Raw genomic sequence first — 20429 nt, 5'->3', positions numbered from 1 at the left:
GGTGATGGACAGGGAGGCCTGGCGTGCTGCGATTCACGGGGTTGCAAAGAGTCGGACACGATTGAGCGACTGAACTGGACTGATAGAGTTACACAGTCATCATTTTGATCCAGTTTTAGGCTATTTTGTATCACATCAGAATGACCCCTTAGGCTATTTGCAGTCAATTCTTGTTTGTTCCTGCCTTTATACCCCAGGTAGCCACTAAGCTGCTTTCTGTCTCTGTAAATTTGCCTTTTCTAAACTTCTCCAGGTAGTGGAATCTGCTTTCTTAGGGTTTAGATTGCTGTTCTGTTTCTAGCTTTTTAAGAGGGAAACTTTGGTGCAATATGGCTACATTTCTTTCCATATCCTTGTGTTACTACTGTCGTATTTTTACATCTCTTATAAATCCAACAATAGAGATGTGCATTACTCATTTTATACTGTGAGCTTTACTGTTAGTTGAAGAAAAAATATATTTACACAGTTTTTATATATTATCCTATATATTTATCTTTTCTGGCACTATATTTCTTCTTGTGGATTTAAGTTACCATCTGGTGTAATTTCCTTTCAGCCAAAAGACTTTCTTTAGAATTTCTTCTAGGGCAGGTCTGCTAGCAGTGAGTTATCTCAGCCCTTGCTTGTCTGTGAATATCTTTTCTACATCTTCATGTCTGAAAGGAAATCCTGCTGGATATGAGATTCTCAGTTGATTTTTTTTATGCCCAATATTCTAAATACGTCATCCTTTTCCTGAGCTCTCTGATATGTCATTTCTTTTTTCTTGTGTCTTTCAAGATTTTATGTTTACGTTGGCATTTCAGCCATTTGTCCATGATGTTTCTAGATGTAGCTCTTTTTATCTGTTGGAAACCTTTAGCCGTTTTGTGGATTAAGTTTGTCATCAAGTTTGGGAATTTTTTGGCCATTATTTCTTCAAAAATAGTCTATTCCTTTTTCTCTCTCATCTCCCTCTGGGACCTTGATTTGCACATCAGTTAGTGTTCTTGATGGTAGGCTTTAGGTCTCTGTTCATTCCCCATTCTTTTCTTTCTGTTTCTAACATTGTACCATTTCTGTTGATCCTCTGTTTAAGTTTTTTCTTTCTTATGCCTCCTCAAACATGCTTTTGAATCCTTTGTGACTTTTTGTTGTAGTTACTGTATTTTTTTTCACTCTACAACTTTTCATTTCTTTACAATTTCTCTTATATTCTCTAGTTAAAAATCTCATTGTCATCATACTTTAATTCTTTTAATTTGGCTTCTTCAGTTCCTTGAATAAATTTGTAAGAGCTACTTTGCAGTCTCTTTCTTCTAAATTCTACCTCTAGACTCACTCAGTTGCTGTTTTCTGCCCTTTTCCTGACTGCGGCTGCTGCTCAGTCGCTCAGTCATGTCTTAACTGCGAACCCAGGGGCTATAACCTGCCAGGCTCCTCTGTCCATGGGGATTTCTCCGGGCAGGAATACTGCAGTGGGTTGCCATGCCCTCCTCCAGGGGTTCTTCCCAACTCAGGGATCAAACCCAGGTCTCCCACATTGCAGGCACATTATTCACCATGTGAGAAACCAGGGAAGCCCAAGAATATTGGAGTGGATAGCCTATCGCTTTTCCAGGGGAACTTCCCTTCCCAGGAATCGATCTAGGGGCTCCTGCATTGCAGGCAGATTCTTTACCAGCTGAGCTACCAGGGAAGCCCTTTTCCTGACTACAGATGACAATTTCCTGTTCTCTGCATGTTTCAAGTCTCTTGCTGAAAACTGGACATTTAAGATAATATAGCGACCTTGGATTCCGCCCCCACATCCCGGTTTTATTGCTTTACTCTTGGTTTGCTCACTTTGGGTCTCTGTGCCACATTTTGTCTCAACAATTTCAGACCTTTTAATTGTTGTTATATTTATTATGATGATCAGTGATCTTTGATGTTACTGTTGCAAAAAAGATTTATAACTTGCTGAAGGTTCAGATGGTGGTTAGCATTTTTTAGCAATAAAGTATTTTTAATTGGACATGTACATTAGTTTGCTAGGCACACTGTTGTTGCATACTTCATACTCTACAATGTAGTATAAATGTAACTTTCATACACACCAGGAAACCAAAAAATGTGCGTGACTTGCTCTGTTGGATTATTTGCCTTATTGCAGTGACCTAGAAGCAGGCCTGTTGTATCTCTGCGATGTGTCTGTATAAATAAAGTATACTATACATACAGTTTCATGATTTCTACATTTTTAAGACATAGAATACTTGTCAGTCTGAAAATAATGCTTTCTCTAAGCTAGATTTGCTCATCATACAAAAAATAACCAAAAAGCCAAAGGCCACAGAAAGCCTTTTACAGCGAGCAGGGATAGTCTTGTGATGGGAGACAAGGACCTTGCTAGTGTTGGTTGCTGCCTTCTGAGGACCTGGAGGAGGATGGGCTGGGCTTGTTTGGCTTGTTGTGGGGCTCCCTTTTGGTGCTGCTTATAATGACATAAAAGAACAGATGTAGATACTTCAGGTCATTTAAAACATGTCAGCTAGAGAAAGGTGATGGACTCAACCTGTGACTTGCTGCCCTATGTTCAGGGCATGAATCAATGAGAGATTCATTGATCCAGGGCATACCTCAGGACCCAGAAAGAGAAAAAGAACAAGACAATATAAAGTAAAACACAGTAGGAGATAAGCAGCCCAGGGTTCTGAAGGTAGTGAAAACCAGGGCTTCAGCGTGTGTCAGTTTGTGTTTTAAATGCAGTAAATCCTTGTCCTCATTTAAAACAGGGGTGTTTTCTAAGAATCAGAATTGTTACCCAGATGCCTGCTTTCTTGCCTTTGGTCCCTGGACTTCATAGATAGCCTTTTGGCCTGTGTTTCTGCTTGGCAGACTCTTTGGAGTGAGTAAAGGAGCACCTGTAATTCTGGGTTGATTGTCCTCATAATCATAGTGGACATTAGTGTTTAATTGTGCTGAGGGCTCAAAAAGTCAAAATCTCTCTCTTGGGATTTGCAATCACTCATGCAAAGATAGTGGGGAGTCACACTCTGAGCATCATTGATGAAGAAGCATTAAATCACATAAGAATTAAGGCTTAGACATTTCCTGCAAAATACTGTCATCAGTGTCTGTTTGAAGAGAAGAGCATGTACAGATTGAATGGTGGTGGTTGGTGCAGGGAATGCTGGCTTTTCTTAGTTTGAATGGAAACACTTACGGGAAAGACAGGGCTTACCAGCTGGTTCAGTGGTAAAGAATCCACCTGCCAGTACAGGAGATGGAAGAGATGTGGGTTTGATCTCCTGGATCCCCTGGAGAGTCTCCCGTTGGGAAGATTACCTGGAGATGGCAACCCCTCCAGTATTCTTCTCTGGAGAATTCCATGGACAGAAGAGCCTAGTGGGCTACAGTCCATGGGGTCACAAAGAGTCTAGCACGATGGAGCAAACACGCAAGCAAGCAAGATGGGAAAGACAAAATGACAGGTGCGGGTAAGTGGATGAGAGATTTTTTGGCTGCTAGGACTGGAAGGACATGTCAGGCATCCAGGGCTACTTTATAAATCAGCAATCAGAGGACATTCGTCTTTGTTGAAGGGAAGGCATGCCATGGCCTGTGTGTTTCTGTGTCCTTAGAGCAGGTGGAACTGTGACTTTTGCTCAGCAGGTGTTGAGTAAATGTCATTAGTGTGATCAATAGAACTTTAAAAAGACAGAGGATGTCTTTCCAAGCCACAGTGAGAGAAAGCAGTGCTGTGAGACTGCTGGCTTTGCACAAACATGAGGAGCTGGGGAAAGACAGAGCTTTAGGAGCTTTTTTCTCCAAAGGCTATAATTCTTGTCATGTATAATAAAGTGGACCTGTCATGTGATGGATACATTACCAAACGCATGTGTCTGCCCAGCACACAGTGAGGCCAAACACACTGAAACACCAAGGTTTGGGGCAAAGAAAGGTTTATTGCAAGGGCATACAAGGAGATGGGTGGCTCACACCCCAAACCCCAAACTCCTTGAAGGATTTCAGCAAAGCATTTTTAAAGGCTAGGAGAGGGAGAAGGACTGGTTGGTTGTTGCAGACTTCTTGGTGCTGGAATCCTTTGTTCTTCCCACTGCCCTCCTAGGTTAGGTCATGATGTGCCTGTAAGCCTCCAGCCAGGCGCATGTTATTCTCTATTCTGCAACTTTTTGTCTCTTCAAGAATGGAAAAGTGTTATACCTTTAAAGGTGAGAGTCTTGTGAATGGGCTATCTTGAATATTTCAAGCTATTAGGCCACATTTTTTTCTTTCTGATTGGAGGATAATTGCTTTACAATTTTGTGCCAGTTTCTGCCAGATATCAATGTGAATCAACCATATATATGTGTGGGTGTGTGTGTGTGTCCCCTTGCTCTTGTACATCCCTCCCACCCTTCTAGGTTGTCACAGAGCACCGGATTTGATCTCCCTATTACTTAAAAAATAATAGAATACAAAGCTTAAACTAAAAGAAACAGATCCAACGTGGAGTCAGGTTTGTTTGTCCTTACCATAGATAGAATCTAGATGCCCGATATAGTTCCTTTCTTTGAGATTGCATGAAAGAACAAACTTGGGGAAGAAAGAAATTTGGCAAGAGATAGGAAGGTGTGTCCTTGTTTTGATGAAGTTGACAGATGCCTCTGAATGATAAAGTCCGTGGTTTTCCAGAAACAGTACTGTATTTTTCTTCAGTGAGGATCTTACTCCATGACTCATTTCAGTAACTCATAGTTTTATTCCACATTTGTAAATTAAGTTTGGTCAGGAAGTCTGTGTGATTCCTATGGTAGAACTACATGTCACCTATAATAGGTGGAAAAAAATGCATCTAAATGTTTCAAATATGCAAAAACAAACCTCCAACTAAAGAGGGATCATTAGTCTTACATTGTAGCATGATTCAAATAATGTATGAAACAAAGTAAATTTAAGTGTAGCGGAAATTCATGATTCTGTCATATTTGTGCATCAAATCTGTTATCATGAAATGCTATAAGTGACTAGTTATAATACTTAAGCTTTATTCAAAATCAGAATAAACTGAAGCAGAAATGTATGGTTTTAGATATTGACTTTTTAAATTTTCATATGCTATAGATACAAAAGTATTTTCTTTTACTGTGTGTGTGTTTCTTTTAAAGTTAGAAATGAAAATCTGTTTGCCTTAGGGAAGGAACTAAGAACTTAGCACGTGTATTAAAATTGTTTATTTCAGCGCGACCAAGAACTTAAAAATGTGACCCTGGAATAGATAAGTATGGCTATTTTTATAAGTTCTTACAAACCAGAAAACTCCTCCCCCAAATATGTCAGGCTTAATTTTCTGCTCTGTGGAGCACAGCTAGTAGAATAGCAAAAGCCAGTGACATTTTCCACAGTGTGAGTTGCCAACCACTAGAAGCCTGTGGCAGTGTTTAAATCTACAGCAAACAAGCTAACAATTGGTGGAGAGAGGATTATGTAATTCTTCTTTAAAATTCCTTTCTGTGGCGTTTGCATCACTATCAGAATCATGAAGGCAGACCTGGGGACTGTGTGCTAAGGTTTAGCCACAAGCCCGTATCATCTTTATGCTGCTCTGCAGGTTTCTGGGGTTAACCTCTTCATCTTTTACTAAAGTCCTAATGAAATGGACTGTGTTAGGGTATGCAGTCTTACGATGTGTTAGGGCTATGATTTCAGTGGTCATTATTTTTTCAGAGTGGCCTATATTCATTCCAGAGTCTCCTGGGGAGCATTAATTAGTAAGATAATAACATGTTGCTACCTGGGTTCTGATAAATGCTTCAGTAATTAGATCCAGCCTGCAAATTGAAACATTGGTAATGGCTTAGGAAGAATTGAATTCAGAGAAACTGAGAAATTCTATTGTGTGAAAAGAGTAGAAAAGCAAAAGTGTTAGTTGCTCAGTTGTGTCCGACTCTTTGTGACCCCCATGGATTGTAGCCCGCCAGGTTCGTCTTTCCATGGAATTTTCCAGGCAAGAATACTGAAGTGGGTTGCCATTTCCTTCTCCATGTGAAAAGAACAGATCAAAAGTCAAAAGAGAACCATTGAAATATAATGGGCCAAAATATGTATATATTATGAAACTCTATCAATTTCTAGGGGAAATAAGATTTCTCAAATGGTCCTATGTTTAAGCTGGATTTAGAAAAGGCAGAGGAACCAAAAAGAAAATTGTCAACATCCGTTGGGTCATAGAAAAAGCAAGAGAATTCCAGAAAAACATCTACTTCTCCTTCATTGACTATGCTAAAGCCTTTGACTGTGTGGATCAAAACAAACTGTGGAAAATTCTCAAAGATATGGGAATACCAGACCACCTAACCTGCCTCCTGAGAAATCGGTATGCAAGACAAGAAACAACAGAACCAGAAATGGAACAACAGACTTTCCAAATTGGGAAAGGAGTACCTCAAGGCTGTAGATTGTCACCCTATTTATTTAACTTATATGCAGAGTACATCATGCAAGATCTGGAATCAAGATTGCCAGGAGAAATATCAATAACCTCAGATGCAGATGACACCACCCTTATGACAGAAAGCAAAGAGGAACTAAAGAGCCTCTTGATTAAAGTGAAAGAGGAGAGTGAAAAAGCTGGCTTAAAACTCAACATTCAAAGCACTAATAAGATCATGGCGTCTGGTCCCATCACTTCATGGCAAATAAATGGGAAAATAATGGAAATAGTGAGAGGCTTTATTTTCTTGGGCTCCAAAATCATTGCAGATGGTGATTGCAGCCATGAAATTAAAAGACGCTTGCTCCTTGGAAGAAGACCTATGACCAACCTGGACAGCATATTAAAAAGCAGAGACATTACTTTGCCAACAAAGGTCCATCTAGTCAAAGCTATGGTTTTTCCAATACTCATGTATGGATGTGAGAGGTGGACTGTAAAGAAAGCTGAGCGCCGAAGAATTGATGCTTTTGAACTGTGGTGTTGGAGAAGACTCTTGAGAGTCCCTTGGACTACAAGGAGATCAAACCAGTCAATCCTAAAGGAAATCAACTGAATATTCATTGGAAGGACTGAAGCTGAAGCTCCAATTCTTTGGCCACCTGATGCAAAGAACTGACTCATTAGAAAAGACCCTGATGCTAGGAAAGATTGAAGGCAAGAGGAGAAGGGGACGGCAGAGGATGAGATGGTTGGATGGCATCACCGACTTGATAGACATGAATTTGAGCAAGCTCCAGGAGTTGGTGACGGACATGGAAACCTGGCCTGCTGCAGTCCATGGGTCTCAAAGAGTTGGATGTGACAGTGACTGAACTGAACTGAAATGGTCCTATAACAGTTCCTTTTTTTGTTCCTGTGTCTGGCAATGACATTTTAGAAATAGACAATAATACCTCACTTACCTGGCAATAGTGTTGAACAGAAGGGTGATAAATAAGTAAAATGTCTAGATAATGGGAACATATCCCAGCTGCCAGATTGAATTTATTGTATTATTTTGCTTTTTATAGTTGACTGTGTATGTGTTTTTTTCTCTTCACAGAAGATATTGCTTGTAATTGAACTTTTTCTTTCTTGTGTTTCCCTTATGGAAATTAGAAAAAAAATATATTGGTACCCGGCCATGTTCAAGACACTGTATTATAGGACCTGTGAGTATAGAGGCTAATGGAGACCTTGAGCATTTTTACATGCTCTTGGTAGATGTCAGTACCTCTGTGACTAGTCCCTACCTTTCCTATGTCAAGGGCGGCTTCAGAAATATTGTAGTATTTTGTCTTCTGGGACAGAATATGAAATCCGGAAGGAAAAGGACTGTTTATTATTCACTTTTTTAAAAGTGTAACTTCCAGAGGAAAAAATCATGGAGGACTACAGTTTAAAAAGATTTCAAACAAATGTTAGTGGATTGAATTGGTGGAAATGGAAAATTCTAGAAATTTCACAATTATTGAGGGAAAATGTGATTACATTTTTTAATGTTAAGGAGAATTTAAATATGTTTTGCATTAGTAGCTTTATATGGCTGGAAGTATTTATTTAGAAAAAAATATAATGCATGATTTTATTATGCCTCATTTTAAGTTTGCTTTTTTCTTGAATAATCAGATTTGGTACACACATGAAATATTTTTTCTGAGACATCCCAGAGTACTGAACTGTTCAGTATCCAATAACATTTCCCTCAATTTTTTGGAAAAGAAATACACTTTGAATGGATGGAATAGTCAGCATTTACTGTAAGAGACAGGATAATATCTTTTCTCACTCTTAATGAACAGAGAGCTAAGCATTCATTTTTAGCAAAGGAGCTGGACAATAAAAACCATTCTTTTCCTTTTTTCTGTTATATGATGGCGAAATGGATTCTCAGAAATTAATACCTGATTTTAATTGCATCCCTTGGAAAACTCTGATAGGTAAAATATTTAAACTATGAAAATGAAGGCAAGAGGATTCATTCAAGAAAAAGAACTTTCAATTTTTACTGATGTATTACTTACATACAATATGACACATGCATGTACATGAATGAAAATGTACAGCTTAATGAATACAAGGTGTTACTATACCGGTATAACCCCTACTGATAGGAAGACACAGACTGTTATCACCAGCTCGAAGAACTCGCTTGTTGCATTTCTTAATACCTTCCAGAAGTAATCAGTATAATGCATTTTTTTTACTATAAATTACTGTCATCAGTTTCTTGAGTTTATATCATTGGAATGATAAATTATGTTCTTTTGAATTTTTTTAAACTATAATGTCTGGTTGCTCTATGTAGTAGGCAACAGTTGTTTGTTCTTTATGGCTATAGAGCAGTCAATTTTATAACTGGTGTAATTTATTAACTGATTCTATTATTGATAGACATTTGCTTTGATGCTAAGTTTTGGCTTTTATGAATATAACAGCTATCATGATTCTTCTGTCCAGTTTACACGTGGACCAGTCATATAAGAATTCCACTTCCTTTATATCATTTTCAACACTTGGTTTTTGTAATTTTAGCCATTTTTTCTAGAAGCTGTCTTGTTTTACCTCTCATGTTAGTCTACAGTCTATTTGGAATTATTTTTTCCATTTTGGATATAGTGTGGGGGAAGTAGTCCTTTTCTTCATTTTCAATCAAGTGCTACTTATTGGAAAACTTGATTCATTGTTTTCCATACTTAATGGGATGGCATCTTTGTCATAAACGAGACAGCCATATATGTGGTGAGTTCTTGACTTTGTTCTGCTTTTTTATTTTTAAAATTTATTTTAATTGGCGGATAATTGCTTTACAGTGTTGCATTGGTTTCTGCCAAATATCAGCATACATCAGCCATAAGGATACATATATGTTCCCTCCCTCTTGAACCTCCCTCTCACCTTCCACCCCATCACCCTCCCCTAGGTTGTCCCAGAGCCCGGATTGAGCTCCCTGTGTTCTACAGCAACTTCCCATTAACTATTATTCATACAATAATGTATATATTTGAATGCTGTTCTCTTAATTAGTTCCACACTCTCCTGCCCCTGCTGTGTGTAAATCCATTCTCTATGTCTGAGTCTTTCTCGCTGCCCTTCAGATAGGTTCATCAGTACCATTTTCTGGTTCCCATATATATGCATTAATATATGACATTTATTTTTCTCTCTTACTTCACTCTCTATAACAGACTCTAGGTTCATCCACCTCACTAGAACTGTCTCAAGTTTGTTCCTTTTACTAGCTGAGTAACATTCCATTGTATATATGCACCACAGCTTTTTTATCCATTTATCTGTCAGTGGAATCTAGGTTGCTCCCAGGTCCTAGCTATTGTAAATAGTGCTTCAGTGAACATTGGGGTACATGTGTCTTTTTCAGTTATTGTTTTCTCAGGGTATATGTCCTGTAGTGAGATTGCTGGGTCATATGGTAGTTTTATTCCTAGTTTTTTCTAAAGAAACCTTCATACTGTTCTCCATCAGTTCAGTCCAGTCGCTCAGTCATGTCCGACTCTTTGTGATCCCATGGACTGCAGCACGCCAGGCTTCCCTGTCCTTCACCAACTCCCGAAGTTTGCTCAAACTCATGTCCATCGAGTCAGTGATCCCATTCAGCCATCTCATCCTCTGTTCCCCTTCTCTTCCTGCCTTCAATCTTTCCCAGCCTCAGGGTCTTTTGTAATGAGTCGGTTCTTCACATCAGGTGGCCAAAGTATTGGAGTTTCAGCTTCAGCATCAGTCCTTCCAGTGAATAGTCAGGACTGATTTCCTTTAGAATGGATTGGTTGGATCTCCTTGCAGTCCAAGGGACTCTCAAGAGTCTTCTCCAACACCACAGTTCAAAAGCATCAATTCTTCGGCACTCAGCTTTCTTTATAGTCCCAACTGTCACATCCATACACGACTACTTGAAAAATCATAGCTTTGACTAGACGGACCTTCTCCATCGTGTCTATATCAGTTTATATCCCCACCAACAGTGCAAGAGGGTTCCCTTTTCTCCACATCCTTTCTAGCTGTTCTGTTTTATAAGTTACTAATGTAAAGCTATTTCTAACACCCTTTTATTTACTGTAGAGATGTGGTTATTACTCAATTTCATTTTCCTTCTTTGTCTTATGAAGAGTTTAAAAAACAACTTTTGGCATAGTTGGTTTCTTTCCATTATATATCTTGCTTCTACTCAATTGTTTTCATATTCATTTTTATTCATTTGTTTCACCTATTATATTTGAATTTAGCTTGCTATTCACTTCCCAAGTACTTTTGAAATGTTTTTAAACTTTCATTTTGAAGTAACTTGAGTTACAAAATATTTGCAAAAGTAGGACAAAGAGATCCTATAAACTTATCACCCAGCTTCACTACATGTTGACATCTTATGTAACTGTAGTACAATTAAATAATCATGAAATTAATATTAGCTATAAAAATCGGTGCCATTTATAAGCCTTCTTTAAATTTTTCCAGTTGTGCCACAAATGTCTTTTTCCTATTTCAGGATCAAATCTAGGATGACATATTGTATTTAGTTGTCATGTCTCTTTATTCTCCTTTGACTTGAGCAACTTCTCTAGACTTTGTCTATCTTTATGACCTTGATATTTCTGAAGAGTGCTGGCCGGTTAATTTGAGGAATGTCATTTGATTTGTATTTGTCTGATGTTTCTTCATGATGAAATTTAGATTACTCATTTTTGGCAAGAATACCCCAGAAGCGATGCTGTGACCTCAGTGAGTCATATAAGGAGGTAAACGATGTTGACATGCCTATTCCTAGTGGTGATAAGTTTGATCACTTAATTTATCAGTTTTCTGCACTATAAATTTACATTTTTTGCCCTTTGTAGTTCGTAAGTATCTTGTGGGGAGACAGTTTGAAATATACAGGTATCCTGTTTTCTCGTATATCTTTGTCCACTAATTTTAGCCTCCATCACTGACTCATGGCTCTGTAACAGCTATTATGGTGGTGGTTGTGAGAGGTTGATTTTTCTATTTGCATCATTCCTTCTGTATTTACTAATTTGAATTCTTCTCTAAGAGTGAGTTATCTCATCCTTATTTATTTGTTCAATCACTTATGTGGAGTATGAACCCAAGGATATTTGTTATTCCTTGAGATAAAGTTCATGATTATCTGGCCATCAGGAGCACCTTCAGGCTGGCTCCTGCTTCCTTTTGACCTGCCATCACAGTTTGAGCACTGTGCTGACTTTCTGGCCCCATAGGATCCTGAGGACTAACCTTGCCCCATTCCCTTGTCGTGCTCATCTTTGCCATGTTCCTGAGATCAGCCTTCCTCCCAGGATTTTGGGTTCCTCTTATTGAAGAAGAATACTTGGAAACCAAGTTCTGGATTCTTGGTGTGTTCAATAAATTTTCACAATTGCTTCTAGGATTTCTCTCCCCTGACAGAAATAGGAGATGGTTGTGTATATACAAATACACACGTGCACATTACACATGTCTGTATCTGTCTTACATCTATTTGTGTGTATACACACACACACATAATCATGAGTTCATATTGATACATCTGATTCTAGTCCATCATCAGAGTTCATTCTAGCCAATTTATGTTTCTAGTAGCTCTTGTTTTTAACACCAAGAAACTTTGTTTATTATCATCAATGTATTTATTAACTCAGTCTGAAAATGTACATAAAGTAGTTTCACAATTGCAGTCTTATACCTCTGTGAGAAACCAAATCTTTAACTAGAGTGCAGTATGTGTACAGGTCTTTTGTCTTCAGCTTAATTTTTTTTTTTTTTAGTTTTCATAATGTTTATTACCCGTTCAATTCACCACTTGTGTCTTCAGCTTTAATGTATGCAATCAGAACACTGTTTCTGAAGTTTACTTAGGTTAGTTCTGTTGTTCCCCATCTTTTTCATTATGGTTATGTTACTTATTTATAATGCAGCGTCTATGGAAGGTGTTAATTTATGAATATTGTCATCTTCTGTTGCCTTACCAAATTCTTCTATTATTTGAGGTACTGTTTATATTGATTCTTTAGCATTTTCCAGGTATCATATCAACTAGTAGAAATAGTTTTACCACTTATTATTCTTGATTTACTTCATCTGATTGCATTTGCTAATACTAATAATAAAGTGAAAAATAACAGAGCTACCGGACCTCCTCCAGAAAATATAAAATGTAAATATAAAATATTTACAAACTATTAAAACTTCGGTTTATATTCTGTTAAGAAAACAAGATTTGGTATTGTTATATCTAGAAAAAAGGAAACCATAGAAAAACAGTCTGGAAGAAAATGCACCGTATTATTAGCAATGACTATGATGATGTAGTTACATATTTTTAGAAATATTTGTATTAACTATATTTTATTCTCTGCAGATCTGTACTGAAGATATTAATTTTATAATGAAAACATAATTTTTATCAATTTGACTTTAGTACACAGTCATCTTTGTTCTGTAAATTTGATTGTTAGCAATTTGAAAAAGTTGCCTTTTACCTTCTCATGATGGTAAATTACACCATGAATCAGGTCCTTCATGATAGAGAGGGAGAGAAATTTCTTTAAATGTTGTTTTAATGTGTTTGTTTCATGTGCTGAAACTTACTAATTCGTTTCTGAATCAGTCTCTCTCCTAAAACTTAGTAAATTTGAGATGCATTTATAAAAATAGCACTTTATATTAAATAGTTAAATTTGCCATATTCCCTGCTTTTCTGTGGAGAGCATCAAACTATGACAGACAGCCCCTCCAATATGAAAGCGTTCAGATGCAACAAGAATGTTGAAGAGCATCAGACCTGGTTTAAGTGCCAGTGCTACTACTTTTTTGTCTAACTTCAGCAAATTGCTAATTCCCCAAATCTCAGTCTCCTTATTTATAAAATAAAAGGAGTAACATCTATTCTGAGGATGAAATGAGGTCATTTCTATAAAGCACCAACCCAGTGCTTTATTTTATGTGCTCAGTAAATGAACGATAATCTCCTTTTAACCAAGAATAGGAAAAAAAAAAAAAAAAGAAAATACCTGCTCTTCATGGATCACTGTTAAAAGCATTTTATTTATATTAATTTCATGATTCTTTTCGTAGCCCTCTGTGGAGGGCACACATAGCTTCTCGAAAAGATAGCCTGGGTGGCTGGGCTGTGACATGAAGTTTGTTCCTCTGATCTGGAGACCATGCTCTTGATGTCTAAATAAGCCTGCCTCTGAGCTGTGAGTGTAAAGAGGAGAGTAAGGCTGCTATTCATGTGTATAAGTAATTTGGAAACTCGGTTAACAGATTCGCATTTCCTGTGTTCCAGGTGAATGGTGCTCCTGAGCACCTTCTGCGAGTACCACTCACACCTGTTCCGGGGACACTTTGTCCAAAGGATCAGCAAGCATCCAGTTCAATTTCAGATTCATGGGGTTGCTGCAGGCCAGATACTGCTTGTCTCACTAAGACAAGGTAAGAGTTTAAATATTTCCTTCCTCTTGAGGATGATTTTTGATGTCATGACCTCTTCTGAAATATTTCTGCCTTGATATCAGTCAAAAAGTTACAATCACTAAATAAGAGCCGTGGCAGAGGGAAAAAATAGGCTACTGTAAAAAGACTTAGGTATATTGATTGCTATATGTATTAGATAAACGTGTGCTGATATGTTTGAAGATATTTTTTATTACTTAATGTAAAGTATAATGTGTTAACATTATTGCAAGGGGAATTTCATGACAAGCATTCTTCTTTTAAAATATAACTGCAGTTTGATTTTATGAAACCTGTAATTGCTACAAACTTCTATGGCTATAAAATCAGTAACGAAATTGGAGAGGCTATCTTTTAGAAATTGGTTGTGATGAAAATCATAAAGATACGATTATCTTTATGCAGATCCTGCCCTGACTGTGAGCTTTCCTTACCTGTACTTGTAGTGCATGTAACTACTTCTGCATACCTTTTTCTTAAAAGTTAAAACTTTCTGTTCCAATGTACGAAATTGCCGGTCAGTCCATTTGGGGTTAATCATTGAAACAGAATTGAGGCTGGGAAAAGGTAGTAAAATCGAATTGAGTTGCAGTGTTAGAATAGTTACTGCTGGGATTGTTTGGGGAGATGAAGAGAAGAGCAAGATGACTCTGCATCGCTTAGAAAGATGGTCCAGTGGCCACTATATGGGCAGAAAAGAAGGGATGGAATAGGTGTTTTGGTCATGACGTGAACTTATCTTGGGTGGATAGATGTTGAGAAATAAAGGTTATTGAAACGTTTTCTTTCTAAAATGTTTGACTTATTCTGCATCTCAGGTATCCGAGATTCAAGGTGAGTCAGTACCTCTGAGAATGGAATAGACATTTTCATGGACTAGACCTCCTGGAATGCATATTCATGTACAGTGTAACAGCTTTTCAAGTATTTCATATACAGTGTAGGGGAAGGGATGTCATGAAGATTTCCTAGTGAGCACGGCCTGGGAGATGAAAATTAGGAAGGCTGAATGTGTGAAAATGCCCCTGGTCATAGCATGGTGGCTGATTACATGGGCTATAGGGGACCAGATCAGTTTTTCTGGCTTGCATCCTGATACTGCCACCTTTTGGCAACAGCTCCTGTGGTAGTGCTGCTATTGCTTTAGATCTTCTCTGTAGCTCAGATAGTAAAGAATCTGCCTGCAATGCAGGAGACCTGGGTTCGATCCCTGGGTCAGGAAGATCCTCTGGAGAAGGGAATGGCAATCCACGCCAGTATTCTTGCTTGGAGAATCCCATGGATGGAGGAGCCTGGTGGGCCAGTTCATCGGGTCACTAAGAGTCGAACATGACTAAGCGACTAACACTGCTGCTACACGGCTGCCTGTGGTAGTTGTGAAAATTAATTGAACTGATTTTCAAATTAGCACACAATAAGTGTTCAAAAATGGGTATGATTGTGCAAGTATTTATAAGGACTTTTTTTTTTTTTGGTAAGGACTTTTGCAGTTTGACCAATTTTTGATCTTATTATCATTTTCTCTTTGAGGACTTAAATTTCTTATCTGTAAACCTGCCTACTATGTTGATTTTTCTTTAATCTCACCTGGCCAGCCCAGTTGGAAAGACATTACTGTATTTTTCAAGAGGAGATGGTTGGCTTTCAAATATGGCATGTATTATATTTCTCAAGATCATTGGTATTTTAAATTTTATGATATCAAATCTACTTTCTAGTATCTAGTATAGGGTAAATTGTCTAACTTTTCTAAATAGTCTCATCTTTGAAATGGGAACAATAAAATATTTATGACAGTTTTTGTGTGGAATAAATATGTAAGTTACAGAGCATGAGCCCAAAATACTCAGTACATGTGGTTACTATAACTATTACTACCCTTATTGTACTTATTCTTCTTAGTCACATACTTATTTACTTCTGATGTGATTGTGACATCAGTCTTTAATTTGTGGAACTTTAAGCAGACTATTCTGTAGTTACTAAAATACTGATATATGCAAAGTCTTATACCACTTTTTAACTTTTGAAAACATGATTCACCATCATTTTGTTCCCTCGAAATACAGTATATTTCATTTGAACACCAATCTTATTTTCGTGATGCTGTTAAATCTCTAAGGACAACTGCTTTTAAAACTCCTGAGACTTGATCTTTTCTAGAGAAAAATTAAAACTTACATTTTAAATTGTTTCACATGTTGGTGATACTTAATATCAGAGTTTGTTCCTTTTATCCATCCAATCTTTCTAACTTTGCACTCTGTCCTATCTCCATGGTTCTGAATGTTTAGAACTTGATTCCATAATCCAGCCTTATAACTCAGGTTATATTTGCCATAATGCAGTACTAGGTTTGAAATAACCAGTGAATTTTAGAAAAGTGAAAAAAGTGGCTTCTTTCATATTAAGATTTGATATTGACCAGGCAAAGCTATGTTCCAGGGTTCATGATAATGTTCACTATGAACTGTTGTAAACAGTAGAATCAATTAAAAAAAATTTTTTTTCCTCCGTTTTATTTTCTTTTTCTGGTTTTGTTTCCAAAATGTTTTAAAATAAGTTGTGTGAGTGAATAGGAATAAGACTGTATGAAATGTTTCAACAGCATGCATCTAAAGATTTATGGCATATGTAGGATTAACCAATAAAATAAATTTTTCAGTAGATCTAATTTACCTTTTTATGTAATCTGGGCCTAAACCATATTTTTTTTTAATTTTTATTTTTTATTTTACTTTACAATACTGTATTGGTTTTGCCATACATTGACATGACATTTTGACAAGAACAATTATTTCACTAAAGCTTTGACAAGTAAGTATATCGTAAGATCTTTTAAAGTTGGCAACAAGGTAACATTAGTTTCTTTTAATACCTTTTATAACTTTATTTGCCACTTAAAGTATCTGTATAGAAAAAAGGACTTAAATTATATAGGAAAGTTAGAAACTTTTTACTGAAAAGACAGCAAAATTTAAACTTTCTCTTTAGTAGTATAAAATGTTTCCTTCCTAATGTTTAAAATTGAAGAACTTTAAGAGTGTTTATCCAAACATTTACTGTATTTTCTACTCATATCTTTATAATTTTTATAGTTGAAAAATAAGAAATTTTTTAAAATCTCATTGCCTACCATTAAATTCTAAACATTATCAAATGCAGAGTATTTGTTTTAGGTGATCTCATTGTTACTAAATAGAATCACTCAGTGTTTCTAGAAAGACTCCATTACAAAATTAGGCGATCAGAGGAGATTGTCAGTTTTGGAGCATGTTTTATCCCCAGGTGTTTAGTTTTGCCTTTCATTTTATCGTGTTTTCTACTTCACTATTTTATCAGACTTTTTGAGGCTAAGACATCCTGCGAAGTAAGGTCGACAGTAATTTCTCTCGTGTTCAATGTCTCACAGAAATAAGCAGTGTCAAGCATGTCAGTGCCACTTTCTTAATGTTTCTGGACAATCCATCCTAATTTAGTTTCTGAGGACTCTTTTGATTGTTTTCTAGGAAAGGGAGGAATGGAAATTAGGACTTTTTTGTAGAATGGGAAAGGTGTGAGGAGAAGCTTGAGGTGTCTGATTGCATGCTTCTAGTGTATCCCAGAACAGCTCCTGAGAAGAAAAATCCCATTACTTCTCCAGTGACCTGAAGGGAACGAAATACTTGGTATTGGTATTGTGTGTGTGCGCGTGCTCAGTCACTTCAGTAGTGGCCGACTCTTTGTGACCCTATGGACTGTAACTGGCCATGTTCCTCGTCCATGGGATTCTTGCCTGGAGAGGGTTGCCATTTCCTTCTCCAGGGAACCTTCCTGACCCAGGGATCGAACCCATGTCTCCTGCATTGCAGGCAGATTCTTTAGCCACCAAGCCACCTGGGGAGCCCATTGATATTGGTGGTTAACAAAAATTTAAGGCCTTTATGTGCTGTGACCTCTCATTAAGTCATTACCTAATCACATTTATATTGTTTATTACAGTGTTTACTGATAACCCAGATATTGTGTTTCATTAATTTGAATTGTGTTGGGAAGTCTGCAGAGAAAGACAGCACTTCATACTTAAGATTTTTATTTTTCAAAGGGTATAATGTATCATTCGACTTAGTCTAAGTTCTTATTTATTTTTATTTCTACTTTACAGTGAAAGGGAAAGTCGCTCAGTCGTGTCCTACTCTTTGTGATCCCATGGACTATACAGTTCATGGAATTCTCCAGGCCAGATAACTGGAGTGGGTAGCCTATCCCTTCTCCAGAGGATCTTCCTAACCCAGGAATCAAACCGGGGTCTTCTGCATTACAGGCAGATTCATACCAGCTGAGCTGCTGGGAAAGTCCTCACAGCTCAGTTGGTAAAGAATCCACCAGCAATGCAGGAGATCCCAGGTTGATTCCTGGGTCAGGAAGATCCCCTAGAGAAAAGAGATAGGGAACCCACTCCAAATTCTTGGGCTTTCCTGGTGGCTCAGCTGGTAAAGAATCTGCCAGCAATGTGGGAGACATGGGTTTGATCCCTGGGTTGGGAAGATCCCCTGGAGAAGGGAAACGCTACCCAGTCCAGTATTCTGGCCTGGAGAATTCCATGGACTGTATAGTCTGTGGGGTCACAAAGAGTTGGGCACAACCGAGTGACTTTCAGTACTTTATAAGAAAGCTGATAGTTTTCCCCTTATGTACATTTTTCTTATTTTACTTTTATATTCTTATTATTCTTACTATTATATTCTTATATAATGGCAACCCACTCCAGTATTCCTGCCTGGAGAATCCCAGGGACGGGGGAGCCTGGTAGGCCTCAGCCCATGGGGTCACAAAGACTCAGACACTTCACTTCACTGAGCAACTTCACTTCTGAAAGTATATAGATAATAGCAGTAACTCATAATTCTTGGTATGAATTGTCAGGAAAGAGCATAGAATTTCATACAAGCCTGGAATTAAATAAATTATATTTATGAAACATTTATATTCACCTTAGGTCTTAAATAGTATCAAAACTCTATTTTTTAACAATATAGAAATTTTTCTAGAAGTCATTTCATCTGTAGTCTCTAATTCAGGTTCACTTTTATAATATAATTTTAAGAAGATTATGATCTGGTGGATTTTGCTTTTATATTCTTTCTAAAAGTTGATTTTATCTAGGGACGGCAAAATATTTAATCTGTTTCTTGGCATATTTACACAAAGAGATCTACTCAGGTGTACTGAAAATCTGACTGTGTGATTAAGAAGTCAGGGTGATTGTCAAGCAAAGAATAAAGTGGGTCCACAAATATCTTCCAACTTTTATGTTTGCCCTGAAACTTAAGTCTGTGTGAAGGAAGGACTGAACACTGAACATGGGTCAGAGGACTAGGTTGCTGACTCTGATTTTAGGCCACTCAGTTTCTTGGCCTCTTGAGATTTAGTTAATTTTTCCTTAACAAACACACTTCACTGGATTATTGTCAGAATTAAATGAGTGAGTATTTGTGAAAGTGTGTTTGAACTTGAAGGCTCTTTGAAAATGGTGCATGTGGATATTGCAGTTACCAGTGGTGTAACGTGGGAGCTTTTATTAGAGGAGTTTAGAGAGTCTAAAATTCTGTTAAATCTTTCAATTTAAAGAAATAGAAAGATAAGCATTTTCAGTGGGCTTAATATCACACTTCCTCTTACATGTCTTTCATCTAGCACGGGATGATTTCTGTTTTTTGTGGCTAGAACATGTATGTTCAGAGTAAATGGTAAATACTGACATTTGATGCTTTTTGTTAAATATTAAACCCTTGGTAGATTATTCAGAAGACTTGAGTTCCCCATCACTGGTGTTAGAGAAATTTTAAGCAAGGAATAGTAAAGACTCTATAAATTTAGCAGTTCTGATGAAGTCAATTAAAATTATTTATGTTCCATAATATAAATTGGAAACTGGAGTAAAATGTAGATCTTTTTATATCATATTGATATGTGATCATATTATATGTGATCAGGAAAGACAGGTAATTTATAATAGGCATAAGTTTGCCTTTATGAACTATGTTTCTAGACACCAAGCAGATAGTTTTTCTGGTGTAGATAAAAACTTGGTCCTGACTTACTGAGTTAGAAGACATGGAAATTCATGAGGTGGTATCGAAACCTGGTTTTGTCTGAGTCCGTAGTCAAGGCTCGTTAGCACCGTGCATACCTTCTTCATGTATATTATAAAGGAGATCATGATCTGCAGTGTGTTAGAAGACTCTTCTGTCCCCATCAGCTGGACACACAGTCTCAGCATGATGTAAATTGTAAAGTGCTTATAGAAGTTGTTTTGAAGGAAATTTTTAATGCATGAACAAGAAAGATATTTTTAAAGCTCTGCTACTAATTTTAGACCTTTTACATCTAATAAATGACCCTTTTAATGTCTTGATTGGTACCTTGGTGACCTTTGGAACAATTCATATATGACTGCATAGGAGAAATAGTTTATTTGCATAATCTTATTTTGAAGAATAAGCAACTCCATGCTCTAAGTTCTCTTAACATTTTATTT

At 37.1% G+C, this 20429-nt stretch overlaps 1 protein-coding gene across 2 annotated transcripts in view; it reads left to right on the top strand.

Moving 5' to 3' along the window:
• DLGAP1 (DLG associated protein 1) overlaps positions 1 to 20429 on the top strand; it is a 791550-nt gene that overhangs the window by 99700 nt on the left and 671421 nt on the right. For both annotated transcript variants that reach the window (XM_069568351.1, XM_069568350.1), the window contains exon 2: positions 13743 to 13888. The gene's annotated coding sequence lies outside the window, so the exon portion shown is untranslated. The remainder of the gene's footprint in view (positions 1 to 13742; positions 13889 to 20429) is intronic.

The sequence above is a fragment of the Ovis canadensis genome, chromosome 23 (assembly GCF_042477335.2).
Source record: "Ovis canadensis isolate MfBH-ARS-UI-01 breed Bighorn chromosome 23, ARS-UI_OviCan_v2, whole genome shotgun sequence".
Lineage (NCBI taxonomy): Eukaryota > Metazoa > Chordata > Mammalia > Artiodactyla > Bovidae > Ovis > Ovis canadensis.
This window is presented reverse-complemented; position numbering and strand designations above follow the sequence as displayed.